Genomic DNA, 19,413 nt, shown 5'->3' on the forward strand with positions numbered 1-19,413 from the left:
TCCTAAAGAGTGGAAGAGCTCTCAAATCCTGTTGCATAGACATAGTCAGAAGTGACTCATTGGACATTAAATACACTACTTGAGCATGCATAGCTACTAAAAAATAGTATCTTAATAACTGGGATGTTTCTATACCTAGAGAGTCCAGATTGAGTAATCTGGACACAAACCTGAAACAGTCATTATCAGATTTTCACACTATAATCCATATTATGATCTGTCATACCAGAAGCAATTATGGATCATTAGTTTTAATAAGGAAAAAATTAGTTGGCACTGTGCACAAATGGCATCACCTACACAAATGGCTTTGGGGAGTAGGAAAGGATTCTTTTTTTCCATCTGTGTATAGAGTAAAAGCCTGGCCCTCCTTGAAATTAATTGTAGTATGCAATTTTCTTCACTGGGGCTAGGATTTCATGCTTGACTTCCTATACTTTGCATTTCCAGTTTTTTCTGTTGCCTGGCAGGTTTGCATGCACTTGCTCCATGATTTTTCAATCTTCAATTTGCATATGCTGCTTTAGGTGTCCTGTGATAACTCACATCATTCATAGCAACACCTTTAGGGTACACCTTGGAACACATTTGGCAGCAGTGTTGATAATATATATTTATTACTAAGTATTTACAAAACACAATTTCCCGGGATTAGATATTCAAGGCACATTTAACAGCAACATACCAAAGCAAAGACCTTTCCTATAGAGAGAAGCCTTGGACGTAATTAGAGGACACTAAGAATGAAAACTGTGGATAAAGCTGTGAATGTAGAGAAGGATTTCTGCCCACAAAAATCTTGGATGACAGCAGAGAATAAAGGTAATTTGCCACTTATGTTTCTTGGCAATGTTTATTTATTTATTTAATTATTTTTAAAGCATTCAAAACAATGAATATAATTATTTTTTAATTAAAATGGATCTTAAAGTGATTACAATGGATTTCAAATGGATTTTAAAGTGTCTGGAAATTATTTTTCAGACAATGTGTTATACTTCAAAATTAAGTAACACAAAGGAGAAAAAGATTATGTGCCATGACACATCAATATGTAGCAAGTTCAGTGTTACGGAATTTGCAACTTTGTGCCTTTCATCAGGGCTAATTTTTTGACTCTTTGAGTGAGAAAATTATGCAAGTAATCAAACCAGGTGGAAAACTCAGAGCAATGAATACTCAAGTAGAATTCAGAGTCTGAATGTGAGATAAGTGGATATACGGGCACTTCCTCTAATAAGGAATAAAAAAATATGTACTCAAAGCAGATTACACATGGTATACTGACCTCAAGAATTGGAGCCAAGACTGTAAGTCATGCTGCTGAGTAGCAGCATAACATTTTCACACTTTTATTTCCCTGCTTATAATATAAAAGAAAATGTGGTAAAAAAAACAAAATTAAACAGCAAAAAAAGACTTGTTACAATTAATATTAAAACTGATTTTATTTATATAACAATTCCCATTTCCCTTCTAGTGTGCCCATGGGCTGCCTAAGGAATATTAAGCAGAGTCCGATTAAAAGAGAAATATGAAAAGCCCATTTCCATAATCACTGATGATCAGTAAACTTCAAAAACTGAACCTGAGCAGTTAAATTTTACCTAGGACATATTAACATCTACTGAGTCAAAAAAACCCCAAAATCCTCCAAACAAAACCAACTGTTGCATTGTGGTGTTAATTTTGCCTCCCATGGTGTTATGTTAATGGCTTGTTCACCTCTCCCCTCTGTTTTTGTTGTTTACCCAAGTTGTCCCCTCCTACCCCAGTTGTCAATCCACCCTGGCACCTGCCCCTTGTTCCTGAATGTTCCCTGTTCCTCCCTTCTGGGCTCTGTCTGTCACTCTGCTACTCCTCCCAGCTTCTAGAAAGTTCAGCGAAGGTTGTCGAGTGATAGGGCAGAGACAGAGGAAGTCCTGCCCCAAACCGTCCTCATGGGTCTCCATGATGTCCTTCTGACCTTATCCCGCTCCTCCCTTGTTTCCCATTGGTTTGCAATCTGTCCCCTCCCCTGGTTCCTCCCCAAGATTTCAATTGGTGTTGTTGCTGTTTCAGGGATTCTCCTGGGGCAGCACTCATGGGGTTGGAGGTCCCTGTGGGGACTCAATAAACCTTGGACTTTGCCCTTCAAGAGAGCCTGACTCCTGCCTCCTCCATAGTCGCTGCAGGCTCTTCCATCCAGCTGCTCCTCTGAATCCCAGGATTCGAAGGGGTGTCCTCCCGCAGGTCAGTGGTGTCGAGCTAGCCCGGGTTGGTGGAGTGATAACTCTTGAAGGGACACTGTGACAACCAACCAAGAAGCCAAGAAAAAAAAAAAAAAGATGGGCTCACTTTTAAGATTTCTAACAGCTCCCATACGGGTCAGGTTGGATAGTATATGAAAGTTACCTGCAAGTATAGGAAATCTGCTTTTCTTAGTGTCTGTTAGCACTTGTGATTCTAATCCAAGTCAAAATTTCCAGGGCAGAAGCAGGAATAAAAAATAAAAGGCAAAAACTACACAAGAAAGAGAAAAAAAACAACCAACTTGTAATATATAACTGACATACTTTTGATGTCTAACCAAAGTCATTTGGTGGAGAAATCAGAATCTGTATCCATTTCCATGGCGAATGAAATCTCAGTCCTGGACTTTAGAAATACCATCTTATAGTCATGTTTGAGTTATTCTAGGCAGTTACTTTTATTAAAAGCCTGCAATAGTAGAGATTTTTTGTTTCTTCCCTGGTATTTCTTACTCTATCCAGCGTGAACAATGTTTACTTTTACAGAAACATCTTAATTTTTAAACCCTTCTGCTGTGCTGTATCTTCCATATATATTTTTTCTTTTTTTCTTATTCAGTTTTATCACCCATTGTTCGTATGTTTTTGTGCATGATTTCTTTTGTAATAGAAGAAAAAGATCCAGTTGGTGTGACCTTTTTTTTTAATTCATAGACCCATTTAATTCATTTAAGAGCGTTGAATGACAAAAGCAATGGAAGAGCAGGCGTTATTTAATGTGTTTCATGTGTGTCTGGATGGGTTGGCTTTCTTTCCTTTTCCACTTTTTATTACCTAAGTGTGATCTCATTGACCCATGTTTAATGCTTGCTAAGTACAGTCTGCAGAAAACTTTTCTGTATAATTGCTTCCTTGCCAGTTGTTTCCACCTTACACTGTGAAAGTAAACTCTATCTAGTGAAAATAGAACTCTAGCTTTTCTTAAACTCGTCCCTGTTTTTTCAAATAATTTTGCAAGGTTGATTTGCATTCCAAATCTCAGTCTAATGTACTTCCAAACATTCAAGGCTTCATATTCTCTGGAAATTTAATAAATGTACACTCAGATCTCATTCCAGTCACTAATGGAAACATTGAGGAGTTGTGGACTTGGGATATCTTGAAGACTCTGACATTCAAAATGAAGAATTAAAGTCTGTTGGCATCTGTCCTGTTTCCTTAGTGAGTTTCACCTCCCATTCTACGTCTTTCAAAACAGTGAGATTAGAGTGTGGTAGAAATGTATGCAATATCTGCGCTTGTCTACGAGAGGGACCAATCTGATTTTTATTTATGCCTCGACATATGTTGTACATGAGGTGAAAAATTACTCCAGGGGCTGTCCCCGTGCTGGGAGCCCTGTCCCCAGGGAGGGAATGAATGGGAAAAAATGCCCAACAGCACACTGTAGGGAGCAGCGTGAGGTAACGATATGTCTGCCTCTTTTCCACTCTTTGCTCCCTCTCCTGTCCCCTCTTCGGTAGGAATACTTATCTTTCTTTATCGGCAAGAAGTTCTCAGATATGATGTTGCCCAATTTGTGCTTTATTTTCATCTGAGAAATCTATCAAAAATAATTCTCCCCAACTCCCCTTTTACAGCGGAATGGGACAGCCTATTAATGTCTTAATAACATCTCTCTTAATTACACAATAATTACAAATCCATCAACAAATTTTAGCTCTTTACAACACTGATTAAATTATCAATTGCAAAGTGAGCAAAAAGCTCAAACAAGTGTTCAGAGCTTAACTGTTCCTCTTTCCTCCTGCTCAGAGCAATCCTGTACATGATACATTGAATAGCCCTCATACAGAAAGTATGAGGTAAGTCTTTCACATTTCCCTATCATTTAACTGTATACAAACGAATCAAGTTTTACATCTAGCCTAAATCAGGATAATCAGGATTGCAGTTGCTGGGTCTGGGTTTATGATTGGAGCATAGAATTTCCTGTGATTCCATTACATGATGGGACATATTCTAAATTGTCTCATGAAATACAGAAAGGAAGAAAAAAAAAAGGAGTGCATTCTAGATTCCAGGTTAAATGGACTAAATAAGAACATTACTTGATCTTGAGCTTCAGTGAGTTGCCAGCAGCCTTCTCTGAAATAAGCCTAAGAAAATTGAACAAGTAATACTGTTGAAGACCACTGGAAGCACAAAACAGGGTACTCTATTACTTTTCTGCGATAACAAACCTCTGATGATACAAACAAATTCTACCTGGCAAATAATTCCCTTTCATGTTAATGGTTTTTAAGAAATAAAATAATGTAACCATAAAACAGTCATCAACCTCAATCTGCAGGATGCCAGGTGTGAATTATAGACAAAATTGCAGGATGCACAATACAAGTGGGCTTGGGGAAGTGTATTAAGTCACAAGGATTTCAAATTTTTAGAAAATAGATATGTGGGCTACTGCCATTTACATCCTACTCAGCCTGGGAATTAGATCTTGATGATGTATGGTAGCTATTAAATTGTGGAAAGCAGGGTTATGCTCTGATCCCTACAGAGCCACTAATTGAGTTGTTCCTATATTAATGGGTAAATGTTGCATATAGCTATGGAGACTAAAGATCTTCAGTTCTGTGTATGATGGCATAAGCTCAGATTCAGAGCAAATTTAGCATTCATTCAGTCTCCTATGGTCCCCATCCTCCTCTAAGATTTCAACTACTTTAGTAAATGATGACAAATGCTTGAAGCCAAGATATGTGAAGAATGAAATTATTTTTTCAAAGTTAATTCCTCCAAAGAATCATCACCTTAAATGTTACTGTCAAAAGAAGCTGGATTGAATTTTACTACATACTGAGGAAGTAGGAGAGATGTGTGTGAGCGAAATGAGATACATTTGCAAACAGATTTTTCTTATTTTTTGGTTTGATATTTTCTGACTGATTAGTTTTTGGTTTTTCTAGGTAGGACTGTGAATATAGTAACTTTAATTGTCTTTGCTGCCATTATCACATTGTTTTTACACATGCAGTTGTTTTATCTTTGTGTTTTAAGGATCAGGATTTAAATTCAGTGTTACAGAACTGTGAAAAATAACGTGTGGGAAAAAAAACTTAGAGTTCATCTAATTAATCTTTCTGCTCAATTCCACTTGTTAGGCACAAACACTCTAAGCTCAAACCAAACCAAAAATTCTGGAACAGCAAATCACTGGAAGAGAAGAAAAAAGACAAACTCAAATGATTCTGTTTCCTAGGAAATGTTTCAAAACAAAAAGAAAGGAAGCTTTTCTTTCATGTCAACAGCCAATATAGCAACCTTGTGCAGAAAGACTTGTTGCATTTTCATGCAAAAAACTAAATTAGGAAAATCAACTTTAAGAACGAAATGCTGACAAATTATTCTGAAAATTATTAAAATCAGACTTTTGTAGCATCTTATTATTATTTTTTCCAGACAAAATTAGGAATCTAGAAATTGTTAAGAAAAAATGTTAAAATTTATTTTCAGATACTCTGTTAATCACTTTTGTTATTCAGCTAAATTGAACATCCCATCATGTCATTGATTTTGTTATCTTCAGGAAAATAATTTTATATTATCTAATCTGCAAAAAAAATTTCCTATCAGTTGTTTTGTTCAGAATCTCCTGATGGAAATACATGCTCTTACTGTGTGAAAGGGTTTGCTTTGGCATGAAGGCGTAACAATCAAATACCTAATCTATCCTTTATTTGCATACCTTTGTGAAAGGCAAAATACTTAAAAGGAACAACTTGGCTTTTAGGGCACCTAATAAGTGTGCTAATACAATTTACTCCTTTTTCCCTTTCATATTTCTCCTGCAGAAAGGAAAGCTGATGTTACATATTGCTTCTTATCATAAATACTTTGCTGATATCAACTTCCAAGACAATTTTAAGTTACAGCTACAGACCAGCCATTAGTTTTAGTCCTGGAGTGATTTCACAGATGTAATACCCCAATGCTACTTTTTAGATTTTAGACCGATGAACAAATCTCTAAAGGGCCCTGAAAGTGAAAAGGCAGCTAATTCTAGAGCATCTACAACTTAGCACTTTTACTTGAGGAAACAAGTAAAACTGCCAAAGCTCCTGGCTTAGCCAGTGACAAAATAGTTAGCTGTTGCATTTCAAACTTCAGAAAAATCTGAAAATTTTGTAAAATTCCAATGACAGATATAAAATACCACAGCTTTATACTCAGAATATTTCAGTTCTGACTCAGTGAAATGCATTGGAAAAATTAGAGCAAAGCTACTAATACAAACTGCTTCTGGAGAAGAAGTAGTAACAATGTTATACCCTTCAGTTTTATTGCACATTGTCCAGTACTACCATTTTCAGTCCTATGGGTTTGGACAATGACTCAGTGTCATGCTTTGGTGTGCAAAGGATTTATATTTCCAGATAGCCAGAAAGCCCTGTGGTACTGTTTGTGCACAATGACACATAAATCCAGAACAAATTAAACTCCTGTGGATGCAACATAGAGATCTTCCAGCTTTTCTGACAGGTAGATCATGTTACCTCTTCTGCCATTCAGACATGTGGTAGATAGATGCAGTTCAACTTTACTTTCACAAGTTTATGAAGCAGACCAGTCAGGTACAGGAAGAGAGGAGGGTTGCAAAAATCGATTCTGCCTGTCCACTTTCCTCATTTGTAAATCAATTTTTTCAAAGCAATTGTCTCCCTGCTGTGCTTGGTTCTTCTCAGGAGGTGATGTGGTTCAGAATTAGCCTCTCTGTATGGAAATGGCTGGTTGACATTCTTAGAACAGAGAAGCCAGGCTGCTCATTCCATACAACAGAAGTCAAATCACTAAAAAAGAATAAGTTTTTATTCTAGGACCCAAATTCAATGGTTATTAAAGGCCTGATTCTGTTAAAGATAATGCTTTGAGAATTCAAGTTAAGTCATTTTAATTTTACCTCCCTAACGGCTAAAGCTTTTCTCAAATAGTCTTAAAAGAGGTGTTTATAACCTACCTGTCTAGCCATCCCACTCTGTGGTATCTTGGGATTATCTGAATCTACAGACAGGAAAACCTTTTTCTTTTTCTTTGTATTTATTATCAAAATAGGATTGATATTCCCATTCAATTCTTGCTCTCTGACAGAAATTGTCCAAAGAGTGCCAATCCATACAGACTGTTGGAACTGTGAGACAGAAATAGGTCTTCTTTTGGACTGCTAGTAGCAGGGCAAAGTGTGTCAAGGAAAATTGATAGTGTCCAGGGCTTTATTAGGAGAAGCATCACCAGCAGGTTGAGGTAAGTGATCCTTCTGTGCTCAACACTGGTGACTCTATCTAGTGTCACACCTGGAATATTGTGTCTAATTCTGGGCTGCCCAGTACAAGGGAGACATGGAGCCACTGAAGAGAGTCCATTTCAGGGCCACTAAATTGCTGAAGGCACTGGAGCATCTCTTCCATGAGGAAAGACTGAGACAGATGTGACAGTTTAGCCTGGAGAAGAGAAGGTTCAGGTTTGGGATCTTTCCAATATGTACAATTATTACTTGAAGGGAGGATTCAAATAAGTGGGAGCCAGGCTCTTTTAAGTGGTGCACAGTGACAGAAAAAGAGGTAATGCACTCTAGCTGGAGCACTGGAGGTTTCTCTGAATATTGGAAAAAGGTTTTTTTTACTGTGAAGGTAACAGAGAACTGGCACAGGTTTCCCAGAGATGTTATAAAGTCTCCACCCTTGGAGATATTCAAAAGCCATGTGGCCATATCATGAACAACCTGGTCTAGGTGGCCCTGCTTGAGCAGGGATTGTTGGACCAGATGACCACCAGAGATCCCTTCCAACCCAAGCCATTCTTAGATTCTGTGACATGAAACTGTAAGGAAGCTGTCAATTCAGATCAGACCTGTACCATAATTTTACTCTTCATATGAGGCTGAAAGGCTCAAACATTCCTCATGATTCAAACATAACTTTTGCATTGAACTTTCAGAAAGAGTTTCAGACTTTCAGTCTTGGTCAATGTTATTATTAAAGATATATTTTGATTTATTTACTTTTTACTGTGTTAGATCAATACAGAATTGTGCATTCATTTAAACTGGAAAAAAAAAAATCCAGCTAAAGCAAAAATTTCAGGATAGGTTCCAACATACTGAGTTAAGATCTGCAGCATGGAATATCACCAATAAGCACGTTGTCTGAAGTTATTCAGTAAATGGCAAATAATCTAGCCTTGCCAAATGTTTATACCAGATAATGGAGCTTTCAAATTCAGAGTAGGTACATTCACCAGCACTCACTTGTATTTGCAATATTTCTTTGATGTTTTGGAGACAAAACATCTGAGCTGAGGAAACTGTAAACTCCATATAGCTGTTGGAAAACCTAGGGGATTTTTGATGTGACTTCTCAATCCCCCTTCCTAGGAGATCCCCTTCTAAATCATATTTCTTAGAATGTACGTGGAGAACCAGAGTTTCTCCTGTAGGTCTGGCGTTCTGAACAATCGGTATTTTCTCATCTCCTTTATCTTCTGCAAGTGTCTCTGCTTTGTTTTCACATATAAGATTTATCTGGACACCAAAGATATGTAACATGGAATAAAGAAGGGTTAGTTAAAGTTGCCAATTTAAAAGTACTCATAGATAAGCAGTCTTGAGATATTGTCAGAACTAATACAGTCAATGACATACTTTAAAGAGGGTACTGAAAATGTTTCTATATTCAACTAGATAAGAGTGAAACAGTAATTGCAGGAATTTCACAGTGAATCTAATATTTCGACCAAGTGCTAGCCACAGGGAAAAATTATATGCTTATATAAGTCATGACAATTTCAAAAGGAAATGCTTTATAAAGAGCAGAATGCATCATGGGTAACGGTTCAAATTATGATGTTGGTAACCCTAATTAAATTTTGCTGAACTTAATGTATGGGATAGTGGCTAAGGGAAAAAAATGTTGATCTGTTTTGTACATCTCTTACAAAGTGTGCCACATTCATGCTTGTCTTTTTTCTTGGATTCATTATTAGAGATCTGGAGGTGCCTTCCATGCTAATGGGAAATCAAAACTGAGTAAAGCCATAGAATTACAGGTTTTCAGACAAAATACCTAAATTAGCACAGAGTATTTTCAGTTCTATAATCTCAGAACTGAAGCCTCACAACTACTATGCTAATTCAACATCTTTCTCTTTTTCAATGTGAATCCAGGGACAGAATTATTGGTCTGTCCTTAGCTTTATAAGGAGGATAAGGAGAATGAAAAAATGTAATATGATTGGACCATGTGTAAATGAAAAAAAGTAAAAAATAAATATAATCATAATGGATTAGGAGTTTTCATTTTTATTTTATCTCCTGGATGTATCAGATTAGGGACTCAGTGTAGTATATTCATGCATCTGGTATGGAACAAGTACATTAATAGGCAAGATAGGCTGGGTTGTTTTTTTTTTTTTTTTTACATAGTGTCCAAAATTATTTTTTTAATTTCTTCTAGATAATGCTGAAATTTAAAAAAAAAAAAAAAACCTAAAATTTTTTTGAAAACCCAGCCTGTGTAAAGAAAACAAAAGAAAAAAAAAAAAACCAAAACCAAGAAAACTCTCACAAGCCCTCTCCCCAAAAACCCCAAATGATTCTAGAATAAGAAAGGACTAAGATTAATGAGTACAACATTACCCACAATACTCCAGACTACGATCAAAATTCAAATTCTTCTTCTATGAACCTCCAAGGCAAGGATTTAATCTGTATTTTCTCCAGCAGTGTGCTTAAACAAGATTGAGGAAAGGTGTGCCATGGAAACTGTTTTACTTCTTAAAGAGATTAAGCATTCACCAGGCCAAACTGCCTTTCACTCTAACTGCTAAAAACTGTCACCTCAGATGATAGGTAACTAATTATTAATCCCTCGTAAAAATCAGGTTATAGAGATGCTTAAACTTGTGGTCATGTGAGACAATTGATTGAAAATAAGCTGTTCCCTGCAACGACTGAGAGAACCATTCTGTGTCACATCTGAAGTCTCTTTCTGATTCTTAGAACAGTTTTCTGCTTGTAAAGCATTTCAGTTTTGAGGAATCAGGATTTTCTTGTGGAGAAGAAAAGACTGTCCTATGAAACATTTTCCAATCGCCTTTATTTTGATGTATTTCAAGTTGTTGAAAAGCAAAGTACATCTCTGGGAATTGCTTAAATGGAAGAAAAAAAGTCTAGTGAAACTTATTATAAAGGATAGATATTAATTCATTCTTATGGCCCAGCACTCCCCTCTGGGGAAATAAATTCTAATATTAACACAGTGGTGAGTGTATTGTTCAGCACATTTTTATTTGTTACTGACCAGATAAGATCCAGGCACTATTTCATAGTGTCATTACATCTAAATTATCAGGGACTCCATTGTAAATAATGGATGACACACAGAAAACCTGTTGTAATTTGCTGGAAAATGTCCACATTTACTCCATTGGAAATGAGTTGTGTAAGGTGGCAGTGAAGTAGAAAATACAGATTGTAATTAAAGGAGAGCTAATCAGCTGGAAAACTGAATGGATTCAGTAGCAGAACCTTCCACAGTCTGTAGTTACCCAGATGTGCCTTTATGTCACTGTATCACTTTCTGAGGTGTGTTTCTTTGCATCCATCTCCCAGATGAATTCCTCTGTTCATATTTGTCTCCCCAGACAGTCTTTTTTCAATTTAGAGTGGTACAACTATCCCACTTCAGGTGAAGAGAACTCGGCACAGGCCTTACCAACTCACATAGGCACAAAGCAGTGGAGCACACACAGTAGAGATGTGCGTGGAATCGAAGCATCTGTGCTTTGGCTCTGCAGAGGTAGAGTTTGACAGTATAGGTTTGCTGCTGAAATGTGTAGCTTGTTTATAAAAGCTCAACCACTTCACTCTCCTGCAGTGGGAGCTCTGTCATGAAGGCCTTGCTGTAGGAAAATGTTAACTTTCTCCTTAGGCTACTTTCCAGAAATGGCATAAAAAAGGCCTGACTTGGACAACTTCTGCTTTTATTAATGGCACCTTAAAAAGGAATGGGGAGCTTGTAGAAAGATCAGTGATGAAAGAAAAATGTGAAATATAATTGCAATGGAAAAATTTCTCGTAACCAAATGTGGCCATCTGTCATCAGCTCTTCCTTTTATGTGTTCAAACGTGCTGTTTTCTGCACTCTTCATACTATTTTACATATGTAAAATTTCTTCCAGGCACTATATGAGCATTAAAAGAACAATTTTTAATTTCTAAGATTATATAATGAAAAATTTATATTGGCTCAAGACCTTGTAGAACCCTGACCAGTTAGATTATGTATTGCAGGTGTTTTTGGTGAGCAATGTCTCTCCACTCATAAGTTAGAAGATTTAAAAATAATGTTATTGAGGAAATACAATAAAATACCAACTTGGGAAAACTTAATAAATGTCAGCAGGAGGTATGATTGCTGCAGCCAATGTAGTTTGCCAAAATTCCCAAACCTGGTCATTTAGGTGATCCACTTGTGAAGCTGATGGGGTGCTAGGTCCTGTGCTTCTCCAGTTTCTTCTGCTTGGTTTTGGGGTTTTTTTTTCACTTCTTTACTGTGCAGTCAAGTTTATCAGCAACTTACAGGCAGGCATGTCTGGAGAGGAACTAGTCTCCTGTGTTAACTAGTTATATGATTATAACAGTTATACTTGTTAGAAATAGTGTCTTGACAGAGTGAAGCTGCACGGTAGGGTGGCATATAATCCTCCATTTCTGGCATCTTTGCACCAAGATCCGGTCCCCAGACTCAGGAACACCAGACTCATACACATGCCTCACTTCATAGTTCCCACCAAGCTATGCTAATTGTCTTCAGGGAGACTTTTCCTCATATCATTTCCACAGAGAAACTGGCATAATTCTCAAATGGAAATTTCAGTATGGAGAATATGTTGTTGAATATGGCCGTGGTCCCTTTCTGCATTGCCCTAAGCAGCACTAAAGTCCAGAACACTTAGGAACTTCAGCATACGTTACCTATGGTACAAGCTGTACCAGATGCTGGCCTCCCACCATACCCACCCCAGACATGGAAAACAGTGGCCTCCAAATCACTGAACTCCTGTGATCTGAGGGGCAACACATTCGACACAACAGCTGTGTTAGGAGATGGTTTACCCCTGCTGACCTGTCTGAGCACAGCTAAGCTGATGGACAGAGTGTGTGAACTCTCTGTAGATTCTGGCTGTGCTTATGTTACAGTTTTGGGGCTATGTCTTCACAGGGCATGCACTATCCACATAGTCAAACATCTGCTCCAGCATTAAATCTTAAAGGTGTTTCAAGAAATTGGCATACTTTGGTAAAGACCTGCCCTGCACAGAAAAGCATCAGCCCATAGATTCTTGAGATACCTTCTTTTCAACAGGGATACTATCTCAGAAAATTCGGTAACTCCTCCTACTGAACAATGCAGAAATGTAAAGAGACCTGTCTTTTTCAGGTCTCCAGGTTGAATTAGTTACATTTAATGGAAATATTTATTATTTTAAGGGATTTATTCAGCTCTCTCTTCATTATTATTGAAGAATGATTATGTATTTTATATGTAGTCAGCTGTTATTTCCTTGATAGCCACTGTTGTCTGCAGGCTAGAAGGAAAGGAAAAGAAAATTAAGAGCATGAGTTCCAAGAAACGAAAGGGATTGAATCACAGTGTGGGAACTTTCTCTTGGACACTGTTGGCAGTAGCCAGAAATAGTGTTATGTTTGCAGGTGGAGGAGAAGGAATTGTTCTGTTTCACCTTCTTTGAAATTTAGAGTGGCAGTTCACTCTGCAATGAGCCAGGCTGTGACAGGAAGAGGTACAAGAGGGAGTCAAGGGCATTTGGGCAGCATGTTACACCAACTACTGCTGTGTGATTAGAGCTTGGTGGTGGTCTCCTGTAGACTGGTTCTATCCCAAGATTACTAGCTGCAGTGTGCTGATCTACATTATCAAAGGCCAAAAGAGTGTATAGCTGAATAGTGCAGTACTCATACTGGTTTTTGGAGTTGGCATTCAGTCTTCATCTCCACTCTGAAGCCAGAGCTCTTCCATCCCAGTTTCTCCTTTAGAAAGAATTCTAGCATTAGGTTAGGTTGAGAAGACCTATCTCACTGAACTTCCCTTTTCTTATGTTTTGAGTTATTGAGGCAGAAAACTATAAACTCATTGCTGTAAATCTCACAGCTTGAGAAGTCTTGAAGTGCTCAAAGTGGCTTCCTGATCACATCACAACACCACTAAGAAAGAAGCTAAACACTCAAGATTGTTTAGGAATTCAGAAAGTCTGGCCAGTGCTGGTTTATCACTGAGATAATCTATTCCCTGTGCTAAATTGTGAAAAGTACTGATTGAAGTTCAACAAGGCCAAGTGCAATGTCCTGAACCAAGGTCATAGTAATCCCAAGCACATTCTCTGGAGAGAGAGTGGGTTGGCAGAAGCCTTGGGAAGAAAGACTCAAGGTGTTGCTTGATGATGCTCATTGTGACCTAGCAATGTGCACTCACAGAAAGCTAAACATATCCTGGGCATACCCAAACATATCCAAACCAGTGTGAGCAGCAGGCAGAGGGAGGGGATTCTGCCTTTCTGCTCTGCTCTGCTCTGATGAGACCCACCTGGAGTGCTGCATCCAGCCCTAGAGTCCTCAATGTAATACAATTTCCCTGTTTGAATAACTCCAGAGGAGAACCACTAATTTGATCACAAGGCACAAACACCTCTCCTAGCTGGAGCTGTCCAGCCTGGAGAAGACTGCAGGGAGACTTTATGGCACCCTTCCAGCACATGAGCCTACAAGAAAACTAGAGAAGGACTTTTTACAAGGGACAGGAAAATTTGGGATGGCTTCAAATTGGAGTAGATTTAGATTGGTTTCGGGGCCCATGAATGACTCTGTAGTGAAGAAACTCTTCCTTGCAGTCCTTTCTGTAGCTCCCAGCACTACAGTAGTAGGCTTTATTTTGTCTGGTATTTTCTTGACAGGATTCAGTTTCAACATACCCTGCTTCTTTTGTGACAGTTCATGATGCCAGAAATACTCACTTTATGAAGAGATTCACATTTTCCCTGTGGTGATAGGAAAGATATCATAAGTTCCTGCCATGTGGCTGATCTCTGAATCCTAGTCTCCTAGAGAGATATTTTTCCTGTTTGTTACTACATAGTATGTTTGTGCTTGCATTGCTACACTTAACAGTTTGTTGGTTTTTTTAATGGGAAATAGCCCCAGATTAAAATATTTATTTGGAAATAACAATTTGTGATACTCTGGGCAATTAAATTCTTTCTGGTTTCACCTGAAAGTTTTTTATCTTGCTTTTCTCTGCTTCACAAAGCTCTTAATTTTTTTCTTGCACTTGATGAAGTGTATATATAACAGAAAACACATACCAGAATAATTTTTATCACTGAAACTACATTAAAGCTTGAATTACTGGAATATCATTGGTCTGTATGGTCTACAAAACCTTATAGTGTCCAGGAGAAATCAGCCAGAATGCTGTGAAAGTTATTAACTCAAACACTCCTGACTAGTGCTTTAAGCTCAGTGTTTTCTAGGCTTATGTGTTCATTAATACCGCATAAACTCTCCTCTTAAAAGTGTTCATTTATCTTTGGCTAAACAAAATGGAATCACAGAGAGAAAATACATTTAGAACAAAATTAATTATGCTAATTTTAACTCTTGATGTTCCTTAAAGTTTATGTTCCTATATTGCTGGCCTTAAAAATTCAGACATTTGTAAACAGATAATTAAACCAAAATAGAAGCAAACAAAAAATACCATCTGTTTACAGAGCTGTCTGAAAAATCTTTAAACAAATGAAAATAAAATACAGCCTTTCCTAAAGAAGGGTGAATTTCAAGCAGTCCCAGTGAGGTTCTATTCTCTTACCCCACAATTCATAAAAATAATCCTTTCTTCCAATGAGCATGTACAGTGGGAGTAAAGGCAATCATGTAGTAAAAGTCAGAGAACGAGTCATGTTCCATTATACTTATGAAATCGATGGTGTGATGGTTTTTAATTATTTCTACAGACCATGATATCCTATTTTTCTACAGCAGTAACTCTGATTTTCGGTTACATTGAACTCTTCAAACTAACATGGTTAAAATCTTAAAGAGGCAAATATTTCTGTAAAGAATTTCTCCACTTATATCCAAAAGTGACTGCTCTTTACCAGGTCATCTAATGTACAAGTTCTCTAGTAGTGCATCTCAAATACTGAGTTGGCAAAAGCAGAGTGTAAATACACTGTTCTTATAGATCTTTTGTCTTCATTCCGAAGAATTAATAAAATTATAAGATAGTGGGAATTCTGAAGGTTATTTTTTATTCTTACTGAGCTTCTGCACGGTTCTTCATCCATAGCTTTTAAATTAACTTCCAAGCATGAAAGTCATCTCTACCTTTTGCAGAAGAAGATGCTAGTGCACAGAGAGGAACAAATTAATCCCAAACTCTTAGAAAGCATCAGCATGACGGTCCTTCTACAGCTTCTCCACGAGGGGAAGTGGGGCAGGTACTGATCTCTTCTCTCTGGTGACCAGTGACAGATCTGAGGGAACAGCATGGAGCTGCCTCAGAATAGGCTTAGGTTGAATACTAGGAGAAAGTTCTTCCCCCAAAGGGTGGTTGGGCACTGGGACAGGCTCCCCAGGGAGTGGTCACAGCACCAAGCCTGACAGAGTTCAAGTGTTTGGACAGTGATCTCAGGCATGTGATACAATTTGGGGGTTGTTCTGTGCAGGGCCAGAGGCTGGGCTTGATGATCCTTGTGTGTTCTTTTCTATTCAGGAGATTCTATGATTCAGTGATTCTAGGTGCCAGCTATACTGCTGTTTGGAAAAAAGGTAGATAAACTCAGCTTTAAAGTCAATTTATTTTTCATTGATATTTAAACTGCACACACAAAATATGGAAGCTTACCTGAATAAACCGACTTGCATGCCCAAAATTATCGTCATTATTTTCAAACACCTGTTAAGATACATACAGTAGTGTGAAAAAATAACTAGGAATGTAATGGTGAGTGATTAAATGTTTCATTACATGTGTCAGCATGAAAGTTACAAACTCTGTTTACAAGTCTGAGAGGTAGGACAGACACACTGGTTAAAAGTGTGGATATATTGCTGTTGCTAAACAGGTACTGCTCAGACATCTATTTCTTATATATGGTATTCTTCTAAACTATTGCCACAGAAATTACTTTTCATATGAGAAACATACATATGCAATGTTCACTTTATGACTGTATCATCAATCAAAATGTGTCTCATTCCATATATAACTACCTTTGGAAATCACTGTTATGTTTCATACTTGGTCTAAATTTATAACCTTTAATTTCCCTGTATGGCTCAGGATACTCTATTAATTTATACTGTTCTTTGTTAGTGTGTTTCATAAGTGCCTTGAAATTGCTTGTTTAATGGAAAGTGTAAGCCTTGAAATGTGACCTTGCATAAATTTATTTTCTCTGTAAGAGTAGGTGGCTCACCTTTTGTTATTTTTTCTCAATTACATAAACACATGGGTTACTTCTATGGCCTAAGGTCTTGGAAACAGTTAACACACTTGAAAAATTAATGTAAAATAGTACTAGGCCTTCTCTCTGCCCTCAAAATAGCATTTAGACCACATATTAAACAGCCAAAATTTGGGTTTGCTAGGACAACCTTACACAAGGCTTTTTATAATTTCAGATATCTCAAGTCTGCTCTTATGTTTTTGGAATGCAAATGAGTTCTAATTTAAGGACAATGGTAGATTGAAACGTAAGAAAATGTCCATGTGCTTTTCATGATAGCTTACATTCTAGTGCCAAAGATTTGAAGCCCTATGTTCCAGGGAGAAGAAATACACAAAACAAAAACAACCCAAAAAACCACACCAAAAAATAGCTCAGACATTGGCAGATTTTTGTAAGAGAGAAGAACGGATAGTTCTAGCAAGGTGAGTGTTAAATATAGCAAAAATGCTCTTATTTTGATTGGGCCACTTTGCACTAACTCTGAAAGGATGTTAATGACCGCTGATAGTGAAGGGCAATGAAACAATTAGACACTTCTATTTAAATAATTCATTTGCATTTTGAAAAAATGATCAGTCATCAACTTTGCAAGCTGCATCTCAATCACTTCTTCTGACACTGATGCACTATATTTTTCCATTTTCCTTTTTAGCTCAAGATGAAAGTCATGATACAATTGTGATTTTGTTCTGTGCATTGCAAAATACTTTAGTGGTAACTGACATGAGCACTGGGAGCTTTGTGTGGAGAGAGAGGGAGAAAGGATAAGAGATAGGGAATAAAAAAAATTCTGCCCCAAGGAAGGGGTATAGAAGTAATGCATTTTTTTTCTGTGAGAATAAATAGTTCTTTCTATGTCCAATAGTTCTTTCTGCTTCATAATAAAAGGAGAAGGATTCAGTCAAATCAAGAAGATCTGCTGGTTCTCTATTGTAGAAACATCTAGCTACACTAAATTAAAATTTTAATAGATGGATTTGGAGGAGTTTTTGAATATATTGCAATTAGCAATACCTAAAGAGATAGGTACAGCATATGGTTTGGAAATATTTATTGTAGAACTTGCAAATCTTTGACTTTCTGATCTGAAAAGTGCCAATGTGAAACAGCAAATGGGGATACCCTTTACCCTCTGTGTATTGCATATTTGGGACATGTGAGGAAAATGAGGAGTAGGAGTGAAGTGTGACATGCTTTAACAAGCATCCTCCAGCCTAATGGCTCCTGGAAAACAAAGTATTCGTGTACATTAGGCTAGAAACAGGGATCAAGTGGGGACCAGGAAATGGGAAGGGGAATATAAAAGCAGCTTAGAGGTAGTCTGTATCTGGGTCGTACATCACTGCTGTCTTCTGCATGTTTTAGTTTTTTTCCTGTCTTTTGCTGTTATTTAAAGGGGTGTACTCCATAGACTAGCACGTAGTTTTACATATTCTGGTTTTCTTTTATTTATAGCTTGATATGTCTGAATATTTGATAGTCCTGATCCTTTGGATCCTCAGCACAGCCACAGATCAGCTGATGACTGTGACTGTAACTTCAGCAGTTCTAAGAGCTCTGAAAAAAAAACCTGTTGCGACATACAACTCCTTGTTCTTGCACTGCTGTTTGCTATTTTTACATGCCAGGGTGCATCAAGAATTAAATGGCATATTTTAGGGCATGGCAGCATACAGTGTATTGACTGGGTTAATTATTCTTTATATTCGAGGAACTGAACTGATTGCATTTCCAATAATTTTTTTTATTATTATTATTTTTCCTTCTCTGTAGTTAAATGTGCAAAGGTAGCTTGTGAATTTCTGCAATTTTTATTATTCAGGAGGATAATCAGATTAAGCAGCTGGAATGAATTAGAATGAGTTCTTTGGTTACAGTGTTTCTGTAAACTATAGCAGATTTGAGGCAGTGGAAATGTAAGGACTTCATTCAAAAACTTGCTAAACATTACCTTCTGACAGAAAATTCTAATGAACCTCAAAGAAGTTGCAGAAAATTGCCATCTCCCAAGGTTGAAGTCTCTTGATATAATGCAGGAACAAGACCCCAGAAAATATTTTGAGGAAAATAATAGTTTACTGTTTTACTTAGGATTTTATTTATTTTACTTTTGCTTTAATAGTTTTCAGTTTTCTTTTGAATCGTTCTCTTGTTAAGCAGGTGTAGGTGCTGTTTAGAAGAATGATGAAACATGGGAGAATATTATAGCACATGGAAAAAAGACATAAAACAGTTAAATGTCAATGAAGCCAGAAATACAGTGTTGCAGATGGCCTGGAGAAAAGGTGAACAAAGGAAAACTTCTTAAGCTTATATCAGACGCAGAACTAGCTAAAGAGTTTGGTCTCTCTTTTGGATCAGTGGTGTAAATAAATTAAACAGCATGTTACATTGTTACTGTCAGAAGCAAATCAGAATATTGATGGAGGAACAACATTTTGCTGAATATTGCTGATGCATGAATGACAGATGGATTTTCAGCTAGGGTCCATCGCTGAGGACAGGCAGCAGAGACACAGGTGGCTGATCCCTTGCTGCATCTTTGCATGTCTTCCCAGCTTGGTCTGCTGCCTGTCTGGCCACACTGAACCCTGGG

At 37.4% G+C, this 19,413-nt stretch overlaps 1 long non-coding RNA gene across 1 annotated transcript in view; it reads left to right on the forward strand.

The window, feature by feature from the left end:
* The first annotated feature begins 2,045 nt into the window (after positions 1–2,045).
* The window catches only part of LOC147652672 (uncharacterized), a 109,420-nt gene continuing 92,052 nt past the window's right edge, over positions 2,046–19,413 (forward strand). Inside the window, exon 1 of the long non-coding RNA XR_015288209.1 lies at positions 2,046–2,232. This is a non-coding gene — a long non-coding RNA (uncharacterized LOC147652672). The remainder of the gene's footprint in view (positions 2,233–19,413) is intronic.

Source organism: Cyanistes caeruleus, chromosome 6 (assembly GCF_971803275.1).
Source record: "Cyanistes caeruleus chromosome 6, bCyaCae1.hap1.1, whole genome shotgun sequence".
Taxonomy (NCBI): domain Eukaryota; kingdom Metazoa; phylum Chordata; class Aves; order Passeriformes; family Paridae; genus Cyanistes; species Cyanistes caeruleus.